Genomic DNA, 13,873 nt, shown 5'->3' on the forward strand with positions numbered 1-13,873 from the left:
TATATATATATATATATATATATATATATATATATATAGCCTATATGTAGCTTTTTTATCTCTTAAAAAACAAAATATATACAAGTAATTACCTCTTACTATGTTTGTGCCTGCTATTTGGTTTTTGTGTCCCTAATTTTCGCAGCAAACTGAGCGGAATTTCCGCTGTTCTGGCCCAGACCGCGCTTACAGTACAGTCTTGACGTCAGCCGGTAGCTGACTGTGCGCAGATCAGCTGTGTCCGGGGCAGCATCGATGGTGATGGTGGCGTTTTGAGTCAGGGGCGCAACTTCACGCTCACAGACGCGACCTTCCACGGACATGGCCGCGTAACAGCTTCCAGTGTCCGGAAGGTAAGACTTTCACTTGGCTGTTTTTGCTCTGAAAGTATATGATAAATGTCACGTACATTTCACGTTTGCATGACAGTGACGCTGTCAGGTCGGTGGTCGCGCACAAGCGGTATGTCAAAGTTTCTTCCATCTGTGGATTTTTGTCGGGAAAATGTTACAGGATTGGATAGAGAAGAGGGGCTGCAAAAGGTTAATAAAAACAACGAGGTTATCGTGCACAATCCGTTTAAAAGTATAAGAAAACTTTTTTCTTGCTCCTTCTGATGCACCAATTTCGCTTTGAAAAACCAGTTTTTCTTCATTTGTTTAGGAAGCCTCGCCTATTGCCGTGGTTAGGTCAGACTGTAAGTCTGTGTTTGTAACCGACCCCTGGCAGCCTAAAAGCGTTTTAAGTTGCCAATGTTAGTTTTCATGTGCAATGACAATTTTAGTGCTGGAGGAAATCTATTTATCTTGTGAGAGTATTGATTTTGCCTGTGTTGACTCATTGTTGATGAAGTCATGTCAAGTATACGAGGTCTGGAGCCAAAGCACTAATTTAAGTGCACGTCTGCGGAAAACAGCAGTTGCCTAAGGCTTATGTTGAAACAGACACAGATAACATTCTATCAGATGACGGTGCAGAGAAGATGTCTATAGAGCTTTGTCACTCTTGTGAAAATTCTAACTCATCTATAAATCTTTTTTTCTCTCTCTCTCTCTGTCTCCCTCCATAAATTTGGTTTATTAGCTTTTATTTCCAATATGTTATCATAAATTAATGGGTATCGTAATTTTTGTTTATGAAAACTGCATTTCTTTGTTACTCCACGTGGAGCCATTACTTATGGGGACTGATAAAACCCTACTATGTCAGTTTATGTAGTTTCACAAGCTCTTGTAAAACAAGCTGTTAGAATTAAACCAATGAAACTGGTGCAATCGTTTCCATACATTTACATTGGACATTAAATATTACTCAAATAGAATGATCACAACTGCAAGACACATCAGTGAATATATTCAGTACACTTATCTCACTTGGTCAGAAACAACCAATCAGAGCCAGAGTGGGGTTTTAGCATTGTCAATCAGCCTAGTGTAGGCACTGTTCAAACCCTTCCTCTCAGTTGTGTCTTCCCCACACCAGAGCATGTCATGAATGCGCAGGCTAGTTAGCATGGCCCTGGTGCACAAGCAGTTTTCCTGTAGGAGTAAGTTGTTCCTCTGCCATTAGTACATTGAGAAACACCACATGAGGATGATTGACAGTGCTAAGACCTTCCTCATGGTTCTGATTGGTTGTTTCTGACAAGGACCCCTACATTTGTGCAGATAGGAGTAGAACCACAGGGAGAAGACAGACAAGTTAATTTTTTTCACTAATCTCTGTCATGTTATACTTTCAGAACATAGTGACACTTTTAACAAATATGTAAAAGTTACAAAAGTTACATAGGCTACAATAGCTTTAACAAAAAAAATTCAGTTTTGTTGGAATTACAGTGCAGTAGGCTATTCCTACTTGTGTCGCACCACAATTTCTCTTGTATATTGCAACAAATATATTCTCTTGCGATCTTGTGGAAACAATTCATTGGAGTGTCTTACCTAGCCTCTGCAGGTATCTGTTGCAAAGTTATGACACATGGCAGCCAGAAAGGTCATCTGTGGATGTGGCTGGCAATCATGCACTTTCCATCTCCGTACTAAGAAAAAGTTCTAAAAGAGGCTAAGGAATGAAGAGTTGGGGGAACGATATCAGCATCTTGTTGTGCCTCACAAACTATTGCCTGATGGTATCGGAGCAATGAAAACTGGGATATGTCCTCCACCTCTTCTGCCTCTTCCACTGTTTTGGCTCCTAACTCCTTCTCCCCATATTCTCATTCTTCTTCTTCTATCTGGTTGTTGACCCTGTCTAAATCTTTGTTCTTCTTGTGTTGTACTCTGTCTCTATACACTATATACTTTCCCATTGATGGTTCATGATCCTTTGAGCTATTTCAGAATGCAGGGTGATCGTTGGTTGATATAAATGCCTCACACATTTGCCTACGTCAGAGAAAGTCAGGATTCACCTGGGGGGAATTTATTAATTTTGGACAAATTTATTAAAAAAAAAACCAAACTATTGCATCGTAATACACGTCACATATTACAACTTGTTCAAACATTTTTTTTTATTTTGAGACTTTCTGCCAAATTTATGCTGAAATGTTGAGGAAGCTGAGGCTATTCATATAATATATTTGAAAATGTAGAAAACAAATGATATGAACATATTAGCCTTAATTGTATGCATAGCTGGACTCTGCACAATAGATGAGAATAGCTAGTAGTTTACTGAAACTATATCTTAAGTTTAAACTCCAGGACATGCTAGCAAAACAAAGTAGTTAATTTTGCTGGAATATAATAATTATAAAACATTGCATTTCTGAGCTAATCTCCTTCACTAAAATCGAAATGACATCAATGGTTAATTTTTAACACTGTCCTTACCATTTTTCAGTGGTTTGTTCTCCCAGCTAAATTGGAAATACAAAAAATAAAATAGAAAAAGAAAGATATAAAACAGCAAAATAGTAATTAGACTTTTTAAAAGCCAATAAGGTGACCTTTGAACCTTTTACCATGATAACCTCAGCAGACATGTGCTATTCACTAGCAACAACTGCCTGAGGGATTAGAAGCTTAGCTTGCTAGCATGTGTGAATTTAGCTTTAGCAGATTCACTAAATGAGCTACAACTCAATACAAGTTTGAATTCTTAATCCAACTTACATATTATGTCTATTACAACTTATGAAAGTTCTTAACTTTTAATTAGTTGATTAATTTATGTAGGATACAACCGACACCTGGAGACCACTCAAGAAATAATTAAAGTTAATTGCTGAACAAGCAGTTCAAGTTAAATTCTAATCAAAATATCTAAGTAAGATATTTAGGTAAATAAGTAATTTAAATGACTAATATTCGATATCATATAAAATGTATATTTCTTTTTTGGTATTCTATACCTCAGAGTTTATCAATAAAGATGCAAGAATTCTTTATTTGCTCTGAATCACACAGGTGTTATTGTTATTTGGTGAGCATTGTGAATTAGCTGGGTGGCCTGTCTCGATAAGAAGCACGTGCAGCCCTGTCACAGAGAGCGAAGGCTGGAGGGGTCAGGTGGTGAGGGGGCTCCGGACGCTGACCATCTGGCCCTTTGGGGGCTGGTTTCCTCACTGACTGCCTTTGTTCCTGACCAACAATTGGGACTTAATCTGGGAGGAGATAAGTAAGGCCCCGTGACACCACTCTTGCAAGCGGACAGGTTTTTTCACTTAGAAAAGCCTTTACGTCTCTGTCCTTGTGTTTCTTTGTTGGAGTGCTTAAAATCAGCAGCTCTGGTGCTGGATTGCTGTGTTAAAGCTTTTTCAAAATGGCAAAACAAAAGTGATGCATGTGCTCTGAAAATGATGCATTGTGCAGTTCAAATTCTGCTTATTATGTGGCTTTAAGTCAAATACATTGTTGGTTTCCATATTTAATTACATGACATGATTCCCAAATTTCCATGAAAGAAAAGTTATTAGTACTTACCCTGTTTTCAAAGTTTGCTTGGAAAACTTTTTTTAACCACATTGTGACAATACTTCATCAACTTTACTTACTTCATGTAGTTTTGACCTGACTTGTTTTTTTATGAGCTGTGAAGCAGAAAAAGTGTCCCAAAACTGTCATGTGTCATATCTCTTCTGAAAAAGCTTAACAATGGATAATATTTCACATCCATTTGTGCATGAGACAGTTGTCACCACGGTTACAGATTGATTTATTTTCTCTCATTCTCTCCCAATACATTTTACCTTTTATAAGGACTCTGATTTTGCTGCATGTTTTACTTTTCTTTTTTGGAGGAGAATGCTGAAAAAAATGCTTTTTCAGAAAAAAAAGTAATTTATAAAGGCATACCCAAGTGTGAAAACTCACCTTTAAATCTGCTGGGTACCGTAAGAAACCTATTGATTGGCATTGCTGTCTTTAACACTGGTTTATGTCTCTATTTACATGGGGGGTTTTTACATGTTGATCTATGAGGCAGAACCTTTGTTTTCAAACACCTATACAGATAAATTGTAATATTTAAGTTACAAGAGAACCACAGGGATTGCACAGTAGTACAGGGAGTTGTTTCTTTTAAATACCTGTCTTTGATTATGATCTTTTTTGATCACAAGTGCAGATGGCAGAGGGTATAAAATCCCAGCTGGAGAGAGGGAGGTCAGTGCTTTTTGTTTCTTGTATTTCTGACAAAACATAGAAAGCAGCTGTTGTCCTTAAAATAGGTGTAATTTATGAAATTGCGAGTTAAGATGGTGCTTTTGGGATTTTGCTTTTTTCACTGCTGTTGCCACAAACCTGTGGTCTGAAAATAGCTTTTCAAACGTCAATGCTGGATGAGGTATTTTATTCAGATGCTGATCCATAACTAGTGGTCAAAATTAAACAACTTCATGCCCACAAGAATTTATAAAATTCTTCATGAAAAAAAAAAACACATTATCTCTCAATCTTTCAGTTAAGTTAGGTTTATTTAGAGCTGCACAGAATAATGAACTGTTATTGCATTATCATTACGTACAAAACTGCACATACTAAAGCCCCAAAGCATCCCTTCGAAAGCCAGTATGGATGTTTGGAGGTTTTTTTGTGTGACCTCCATATGATGCGCCCATGTCTTCTAATTTTTGTATCCGTAGGAAGTTTCAGAACTGTCCCAGGTTTCCTCCATGTGAGGATAATGACTGTCACTGTGATTCTCCAGAGTCCTAAACCTTAGAAATGGCTTTATAAACCTCCCCACACTGTTAGATGCTAATTACTTAATTTCTCATCTCTTGTTCATTTTTTTAAATTGTAGCTTCTTGCATTGCCTTTTTAATATCTCTTCATGTTTCTCTCAGCTTTTGTGGCTGGGATTATTTTTAGCCTGTGGTGTGATGAGATAAAATTATCCAAAAAATGATGATTTAACAAGGGAGGCAACAATGACTTGGGTGGCTTTTGACTTGAATAAATAGAATTTGATAATCTATTTTGTTTATTTATTTAGATAAAGCCATGTGAAACATGAAGAAATGTATAAAAAAAAACATATTTTCTATAATTTTATCATTACACATTTACAAAACCCATGGAAAAGCAAAAAATTTAAAAATGTACAAAGACTTAGACAAAAAAGAGGGAAACTTAGTCAAACAAAACAAAAGAAAACAAACATAGCAGACCTAACCTAACAATGAACACACAAGAAAATATATGTACAAAGACCAAGGTTACATAACAAAAATTAGTAGACAATACTCTCAAACAACAGTAAACTAACCAAGGGAACAAATCAAACAAGCAGTTTTCAAACTGAAAAATGACTAATTACAAGGTTGTTACCAATCATTACATTTTCCAGGTCTTTGGTAGTTTTCCTAAAGAAGAAGAGGGGTGGATTCTTATTGGTATTGAATCATAATGTGTTTCCTCCCAGTCCAGTTCATTAAGGCTCTGGTAAAACGATGAATAAATACAGCTAGTGATTTAAACATGCATACGCAAGCTGTTCACCCATATTAGCAAACAATTGTCCTAAGCAAATATTGCAAAACAGTAGCAATTTTACACCAAATGTACAGTACAGACCAAAAGTTTGGACACACCTTTTCATTCAATGTGTTTCCTTTATTGTCATGACTATTGGCATTGTAGATTCACACTGAAGGTATCAAACTATGAATTAACACATGTGGAAATATGTACTAAACAAAAAAGTGTAAAACAACAGAAAATACGCCTTCTATTGTAGCAAAGTAGCAGCCTTTTGCTGTGATTACTGCTTTGCACACACTCTGCATTCTCTTGATGAGCTTCAAGAGGTAGTCACCTGAAATGGTTTTCACTTCACAGGTGTGCCCTCTCAGGTTAACAAGTGGGATTTCTTGCCTTATAAATAGTCATAAAAATAAAGGAAACCCATTGAATGAGAAGGTTGTGTCCAAACTTTTGGTCTGTACTGTATTTGTGTGTCAGAATTTTTCATTAAGTAAATAAACTAAAAATGGAAGAGTCTCTGCAGTATTTTTGTGCCCCATGTCATGGGAGTCTATTTTTATGTACTATAAGAAATATTTCTTTCTTGTAGTAAACTAATTGTGTAGGAGCCTAACTTCAGCCAAATAATCTTAGTTAGCACTGCGGCACAGTGACTGAGCTTAACTCACTGAATAGCAGTGGATAACAATAAGTAGAGGCAACTTGATTCTATAATTTACTGAACACAAAGGACTTTTTCCAACATCTCAATGAAATGGTTTTATGTTGTGGGAAAAATATAATGGAGCTAGTTGATCATTTTGTTCATTTGCTATTTTGTACATTTGCAATTCATTTATTTCTGGATTCCACTTGTAGCCTATAAATTTAACATCAGTTTTTTAAATATGTTTTATTTATACTGAAATAGCATATCTTCCAATGTCTCAAAAGTACAAGAAGGATACATTCAGATGTCAAAATCCTGATGCAGAATGAAAAAAAACCTCACAGTAGCCTTGGATTCAATATATAAAAGTTCAAAACATGGCAAAAGTTAAAGTTTTCACAGGTCATCAACCGCAGCGTACTTCACAAACTTCTGTGGACACGATTCTGTTTATCTGCATAAATTAAATATTAATACATTGTCAGTGGCTTGACTTAAAGTAGCTAGCTTGAAAAAAACTGGCAAATTCTGCTGTATTTTTTATAACTTGCAACAAAACATGTTCAGTTTGGATGTAAAATAATTCTTGGACCCAAACTATCTATTCTGAAAGAAGTCAAGAAGCTTTTATCAGTCTTCATGTGATATTCAAAAATCAGGCATGCTAATAAATAAAGTTGCGTCTGTGAGAAGTTTTGCACACAGCTTGCAATAAAAACAAATAGCCCCTTTACAAATTTCAGTATCTTTTTATACTTTTATGGTAACAGCTTTTAGTGTGAGGTAGACTGGAATGGATATCAAATGAACTCATTTAGGTAGTAGTAGATCAGTTGATATTTAACAAACACTAAAATGAAAAGAGCCTTTCTACTCTGATTTGCAGAGCTAAATGTGTTCCACATGCATTCTTGTAAACATTAAGCCTTTTATAATAAGCCAGGAACATTGTGTTCACTGCAAATGTCTGGGTCCAAATCAATGAAAGAAAACCTTCAGTGCCTGTAAATCACTCTGTGTTAGTCAAAAGCGGTAGTTTGAACAGTTTAGTCTCACGGAGTGCGCATCTGGAAACACTCATTTATGGATGGACCAGATCTCATTGTTGATATGAGTTCAGTGGAAGTATGAATAAAATGTAAGCATATCCTGCCTATCTAAGTGTTTAAATCTGTGCTAAGAAATGCATCAAATAATCCAAGGGAGTGAAAGCACAGATAAGGGCTGGAGTTCAGCTAAAGGGAGGCTTTGGTGGGGGAAAAAAAGGGGTGAAATCGGATAAACAGATGTGGGAGTGATGAAAAGCTAAACAAGGCAGCTGAACAGAAATGATATGAAATATGGAGGAATATTTTGTATTTTTGTCCTTAAGATTTAAAACTATGGCTGTGATATAATTACTAAATTGATATGCAGTGGGGTGAAATGTGAATCAAACTATTGGGGACATATAAAGTTGTATGACACACTTGATAATTGGATCATTAAAACCAACGTGACAAAAGCCTGTGCCCCTACCCCCGCTTAAAGAAGATGTCAAAGGTCTGTGACCCTTTCCATTTATGTGCATTGATCCCTTTGGTGGGGGGAGGGTCTTCCTCCTTGCTGTCCTCCACCATCAGCTGTTACTGTATGTCTTAGTTTCACCTGCAGGAAGTCTTTTATTCCATTTAAATATCCTTTATTTTAAATACAAACATATTATTCTTTGGTAGTTTTCATCTTGTGTTCTGAAAGAATACGCAAATAATTCTTTTTGTAAGAGATACCAAACTTTGTTTATCCTTCATGTCAAATAATTTATTTTGAATCACTATTGAGAATTACTGAAAAAGCTAAACTAAATGGTCATTACTGTTTGAATATTTGACTTCTTATTCCACATCTTAAAAGGTAGTCAAAGCTTTTTGCATAGTAATATGGATGCAACATAATCAATGAATTGTTGTAACTTATATAGATTGTATACATTATAAATTTTAATGCAGAGATGTATGCTTAATGTCACGTAGGTTTAATTCCTCCTTAAAGGTTGCTAATTTCAAAAGGTACTTTTAATCTGACAAGTCTCACCAGAAAGCATCTATTAAAATTTATCAAATATGACTGTATGTTATTTTATACAGACTATGTAAATATTTAGTTTGAACTGTTCATATGAAAGGAGTTAGAGCATTTAACAGAATCCATCTTGGATTTGACATTATTTGAAAGTGTTGCAGGTATTTTATTTGTGTATAACCTGTTTCACAGACTTAGGGAGTCAGGGTTTTTTACAGACTAAAGGAGTTAAGGGTTTTAAGGATGAAACCTCCCTCTGTCCCTTTCTCACAACAGAAGAGTGTGGCTTTTTAGTGATTGATGAAAGCTGACTGTCAGGAAGGTAGGACATGCAGAGTAGGAGAACAACTAAATAGACAGGCCTGAATATTCTGGTCTTTGTTGCTAGGGAGGCTTCGGATAAAAATTGTGTGAGATAATGGATGTGCGTGTGTGTGTTTGTGTGTCTGTGTCTATGTGGATTTATGTATGGTTGGAACACGACCCCAGTAGATTGCACTTCCTCCTGTCCTCTTATCTGAGATTCTGACTTGCAGTTCAAGCTTTTATCTGTCACCGCTGGATCACTGACTGACTCAGTGAAGTGAACCCAGTCTGTTCCATCTCTACTTGCTCGTCTCAATGTGTGGCTCTAAATGCAAAGCTTACAAAGTCAAAAGGAGTTTTACTTCCACCCTTTGTTTCTGCACTACTTATCTGAAGCTCAAAGCCAAAATAAGCTATTGGGCAGAAATTGAACTGCTGTGCACATGTATTGTTTTTCAAGAAACAGCATTAGGTGTAAGGGTATGCATGTGTTTCCAGACAAATGTCGAGATGACAAGTTTGAAGAGGAATGTCTCTTCTGTTTACTGATTTGAACTCTTTGACACAGGAATGACTTTACAGATACTCTGAGGCAGGAAGCCTGGGTTCATATCTACAGTGGTCCTCTTTTTTTTTTTTAATTCTACTTTTTTAGATTTTTGTGGGCTCCATTACACCAGTATGAGCTCACGAAGAGCAAAGTGTTCACGATGCTTCACAGAGAGCACTTATAAATAAAGCAGCCTCATTCTTGCCATTGAAACCTGGAAAGCATCTGTCTGAGAATCCCCCCTTGCACTGCGCTGTTATGGAACACTGTGTTCTCACTGGGTGTACCCCTGCTCACAGGTGCCAACTCCGCAGGAACACAGTCTGCAGCCAAAAATTTCTTCCTGCACCTTTCTTGTTCTTCTAAAAGAGAACAGTGTGTACTGTGTCATGGAGAGGATTGAACCGCAATTGTCTGGGGAGAAGTCTGGGGGGGGTTATTTTTAGGTTAAATTTCATTGTTAGGGTCTTCTTTTTCTCTTCGTGCAATTTTCTTTACGCACCAATGATCATCTTTTTGATGGTAGTGAATCAGGTTTCTCGAGGTTGCTGGTTGTGTTTAGCCTCTAAACATTCACTTAACTGTCTGTTTTGAATTAAATTCAGAGTAATGATTAAAGAGGTGCTTAAGCTTAGATATGTTTGTGTAAAAATGACAACCATCCAGTCAATATGTGACTTAAAACTTTATCAGTTAATACAGAAAGTGGAATGTTGAGTGTATTCCCTCTTCTTGATTTAGCATTTCCACACGGATATCTGTGGGTCAAGGTGACACAAATTTTGTCATCTGTCCAAATAAACACCCGTGGAAAATTTCTGCTCACATGAGATATATTCACTACTTACTTTAACGAACAGAAGTATTATTTTAGATGTTACAAAAGGTTTTGCCTCAATCTACTCATTGAATTTCTGTCAAAACATTTCAAGATTTACATTACCATACATTAATCATAATACTATATCATAACTTAATAATATAGGTATAATATATTATTAGGATACGTTATATGCTATTTGAATTTTTTTATTCTTTAAAGAATATGAATTCTTGAATTTCTTTGAGCTCTCACCAAAAAGAAGCAATGAAAGGCACTAAATATAGTTAAGCGTAAATTTATCAATGCCTCCAGTAAATCTAAGTTGAAACTAATCTTCTAAGTTTGATAGCATGCTCCTTCTAACTGGAAGCAATAAATCTGATCCCTAAATCTGTGGAGAGAGCTGAAAATTTGGATGATGGCTGGGACGCATTCAAACCCCAAAATCAAAGATTTACAGCACATTAGTGATGAGAAAGCTACTGTTGAAAAAAACTAACATCATGGTCAGGTGGAAGAAAGTTATTCTATCTGCTGAGATCAAAGTAGAGCTTTTAGGAAATAAAGCTAGATTTGTCATCTGCCGGATACCAAACACCACTTATCACCACAAATATACCATCCCCACTGTGAAGCATGGAGGGGGCAACATGCAATATAGACGCTTCATGGCTGCAGGGCCCTGGAAGGCTCACAAAGGCACAAGGTAAAATGAATGCAGCAAAATACAGGGAAATATCTTTCAATTTGCCAGAGAACTTTGGCTTCAGAGAATACTTATTTTCTAGAAAAAAACCAATGCATCCAGCTAAGTACTGTTAAAACACAAAATATTTATAAAGAGACACAATTTACCCCAAAAAATATATGCTTATATATTTTTATGTGTTCATAAGTGCTCAATAGTAATCTAAGCATGCATTATTTCCATTAAGTAAACAAAATAGAAGGGAGTAAAATTATTGTAAATCCAAAACCATGCTTTGGGCATCCCCCTCTTCAAAAATAGTAAGTCCAGGCCTGTTGTAAATGTAACAGACAATATCTGAGAGGATTTTACAAGTTATTTTTGGCTCTGCATTCAATCTAAATGAGCTTGAGCTATTTTGAAAAGAAGAATGGCAAACATTCCAGTTTCTAGATGTGCAAAGCTGATAAACACATACCTGAACGGGTTTCAAAGGTAAAGGTGCTTCTACAAACTATTGAGTTAAGCAGATGCATGCAACACTTTTCAGGTTTTTTGTGAATCTAAAACCTTGTCCAATTTTCCATGCCCTTCACAATTATGGAGTACTTTATGTTGATCTATTATACGGACACACAAAAAAACAAATTTTAGTAACAGACCTACAAACTAGTTACCATTGCATGGATATTACTCTGGTAACATCAATAGTAGTACACAAGACTTATAAAAAAAACCCTCACTCACCCAGAATATAAGCAATAGCAGCAGCCATCCTCAATGTTTGCATGCTGAACTGTAGAACTCAGTCATCTAAAAGCCTGCTAAAATTAGATCCTCACAGCTGCAGGGGAAGCTGCCAGCCACCCATTTCACATAAAACAATGGAGGGAGAGTTTATTTTATGTGCTACTTTACACTTACAAAATATGTGCTGATCCAATACCAGAAACGTATGTCTTAAAAGATGTAGTAATCTAGCTATCTTTCTAAGCAATATGTGCAAAATATTTGTAAATTAATAAGATTTTGCTTTCCTGAGTTCGTCCACTTTAAGCAGAAGAAAATCCCAAAAATTTTTTCTTCACAATTGTAGGTTTTAACAATTTGTGATTTCATCTTAATGGCTGTGTCCAGTTTCATGTATTAAGCGTTATTAATGACAATGGTCTGAATTTGCCCCAACGACAGCTGGAAACACTCAGGCTTCCAGCCAGATTTCTGCCTTTTGCACACATATATAATTCCCTAAGCTCCCTGCTCTTGCTCACACTGAATTACAAACATTCAAACACAATCCCAAACTGGATTCTGCACAAGGTCAGTTTGTGTTGATGCTGCCAGGACTGCGGGGGAGAGGGCTGCCTGCTGCAGAAGACTTTCCCATAGGCCGCTGCAGCTTGTCCAAGGCTACGGTGACCAAGACCCAGCGTTCTGCCGCGAGGACTCGGTGTTCTTCTGTGGCAGCAGAGGTCATTCCCTCTCTCTCTCTTTCTTGCTCCCTTGTTTTCTCTCCTGTGTTCCTACTGTTAACATTGGCAGTACTTGCTGCTGCTCAAGTACTGCAGCAAATACAAGAGCAACGTGAAAATCTGATAACAGAAAGCAAACAGGAAAGCTTCTATCTATTAATAATTGAGAAACAGCTTTTGAAAGGATGTCATGTAACCCACTTCAGTTTTTCGAAAAACCTATTTGGAACACAGAGTCGTGAAAAGAAATTAGGACACTGTTCGTGAGCCTGCGTGTTTTTATAAACCGTTTTGGAGATATTGCATATGAGCGACTTTTTTCAAGTAGTGGACTGACCATTAAGCGGCAACGCCCAGTACACCACACTACGGGGCCAGCCGTAGGCTGGGCATATTTTGACCCCATTGGTTAATATATATATATTGTAAGGACATTGAGCTAATCCAAAGAAATCTCCCAGATCTCTCCCGCTGTTTGACTCAGGTTGTACATTTTGACAAGTTAGAAACGAGTGGACATGCGCAAAGCTGTGGGATCGCAAGCTAAAACGTCTCCACGTGGACACAGCAGAATGTCCGAAACAACTACCACTATTGTAGGCCCTGGAGCACAGGTTTGGTTTCCTTGATTTGGCAGTTTCCAGAAAAATGTCTGATTAGTGTGTTTCCATTTTTGATTTTTTTTTTTTTTGAGAGATTGCTCAATTTTCTTGTGTATCTTTGTGAAAGGATAAGTGATAGAATGTTGTTTTTTTATTATTTTTGCTTTTAATTGTCTTATAACAAGCATTATTAAAGTAAGATCAAATGAAACAAGATTTATCCATTAAAAGTTTGTCACATAGCACCTAGCATTACCATTGGAGCAACTGATTGTGCAGGAATCCTTCGAGGAAGGTCTTTTTACTGTGGATAAAAATAACCCTCTTAAAATATTGTCTGAAATGGGAAAATATATATATATTTTTTACCTGATTCTGCAGTGGTTTTGAATTTATTAACTCTGTCTGTGATTTACAGTCTTTGGACCGGAACCTGGCACCATGGCACCGTTCAATTTTTTGTTTTCGTTTTTTTTTTTTTTAATTATCTTTTGGAGGTAAAGTTTCTGAATGAAGGAGGTTTTACTGTCACATTTTTTCATCAGCAAGATTTGTGTGTGGGGGTCAAGTCTCAAACAAAGGGGGACTCTGCTTTCTTTGTCCCGTAAGGACAAAAAGGCCGGTTGCTGCTGTAAGGAGGGCTGATGGGATTTAAGTGTGAGCTCCGTCACCGCGGGCAACCCTGTGCTTATTAATCTGGAGGGTGGCGAGAGACAGAGGGGGAGACAATGGGGGAAGGGGTGCTGCTGATGAAGCAGTGCCGCCTGGGGGTCAGGAAGAGGGGGCACG

General features: G+C 36.9%; 1 protein-coding gene across 2 annotated transcripts in view; it reads left to right on the forward strand.

The window, feature by feature from the left end:
* Nucleotides 1-250: 250 nt before the first annotated feature.
* greb1l (GREB1 like retinoic acid receptor coactivator) overlaps nt 251-13,873 on the forward strand; it is a 60,808-nt gene continuing 47,185 nt past the window's right edge. For both annotated transcript variants that reach the window (XM_055032678.1, XM_055032679.1), the window contains exon 1: nt 251-353. The gene's annotated coding sequence lies outside the window, so the exon portion shown is untranslated. The remainder of the gene's footprint in view (nt 354-13,873) is intronic.

Source organism: Poeciliopsis prolifica, unplaced genomic scaffold (genome assembly GCF_027474105.1).
Source record: "Poeciliopsis prolifica strain line A6 unplaced genomic scaffold, Auburn_PproV2 SCAFFOLD008, whole genome shotgun sequence".
In the NCBI taxonomy this organism is placed as follows: domain Eukaryota; kingdom Metazoa; phylum Chordata; class Actinopteri; order Cyprinodontiformes; family Poeciliidae; genus Poeciliopsis; species Poeciliopsis prolifica.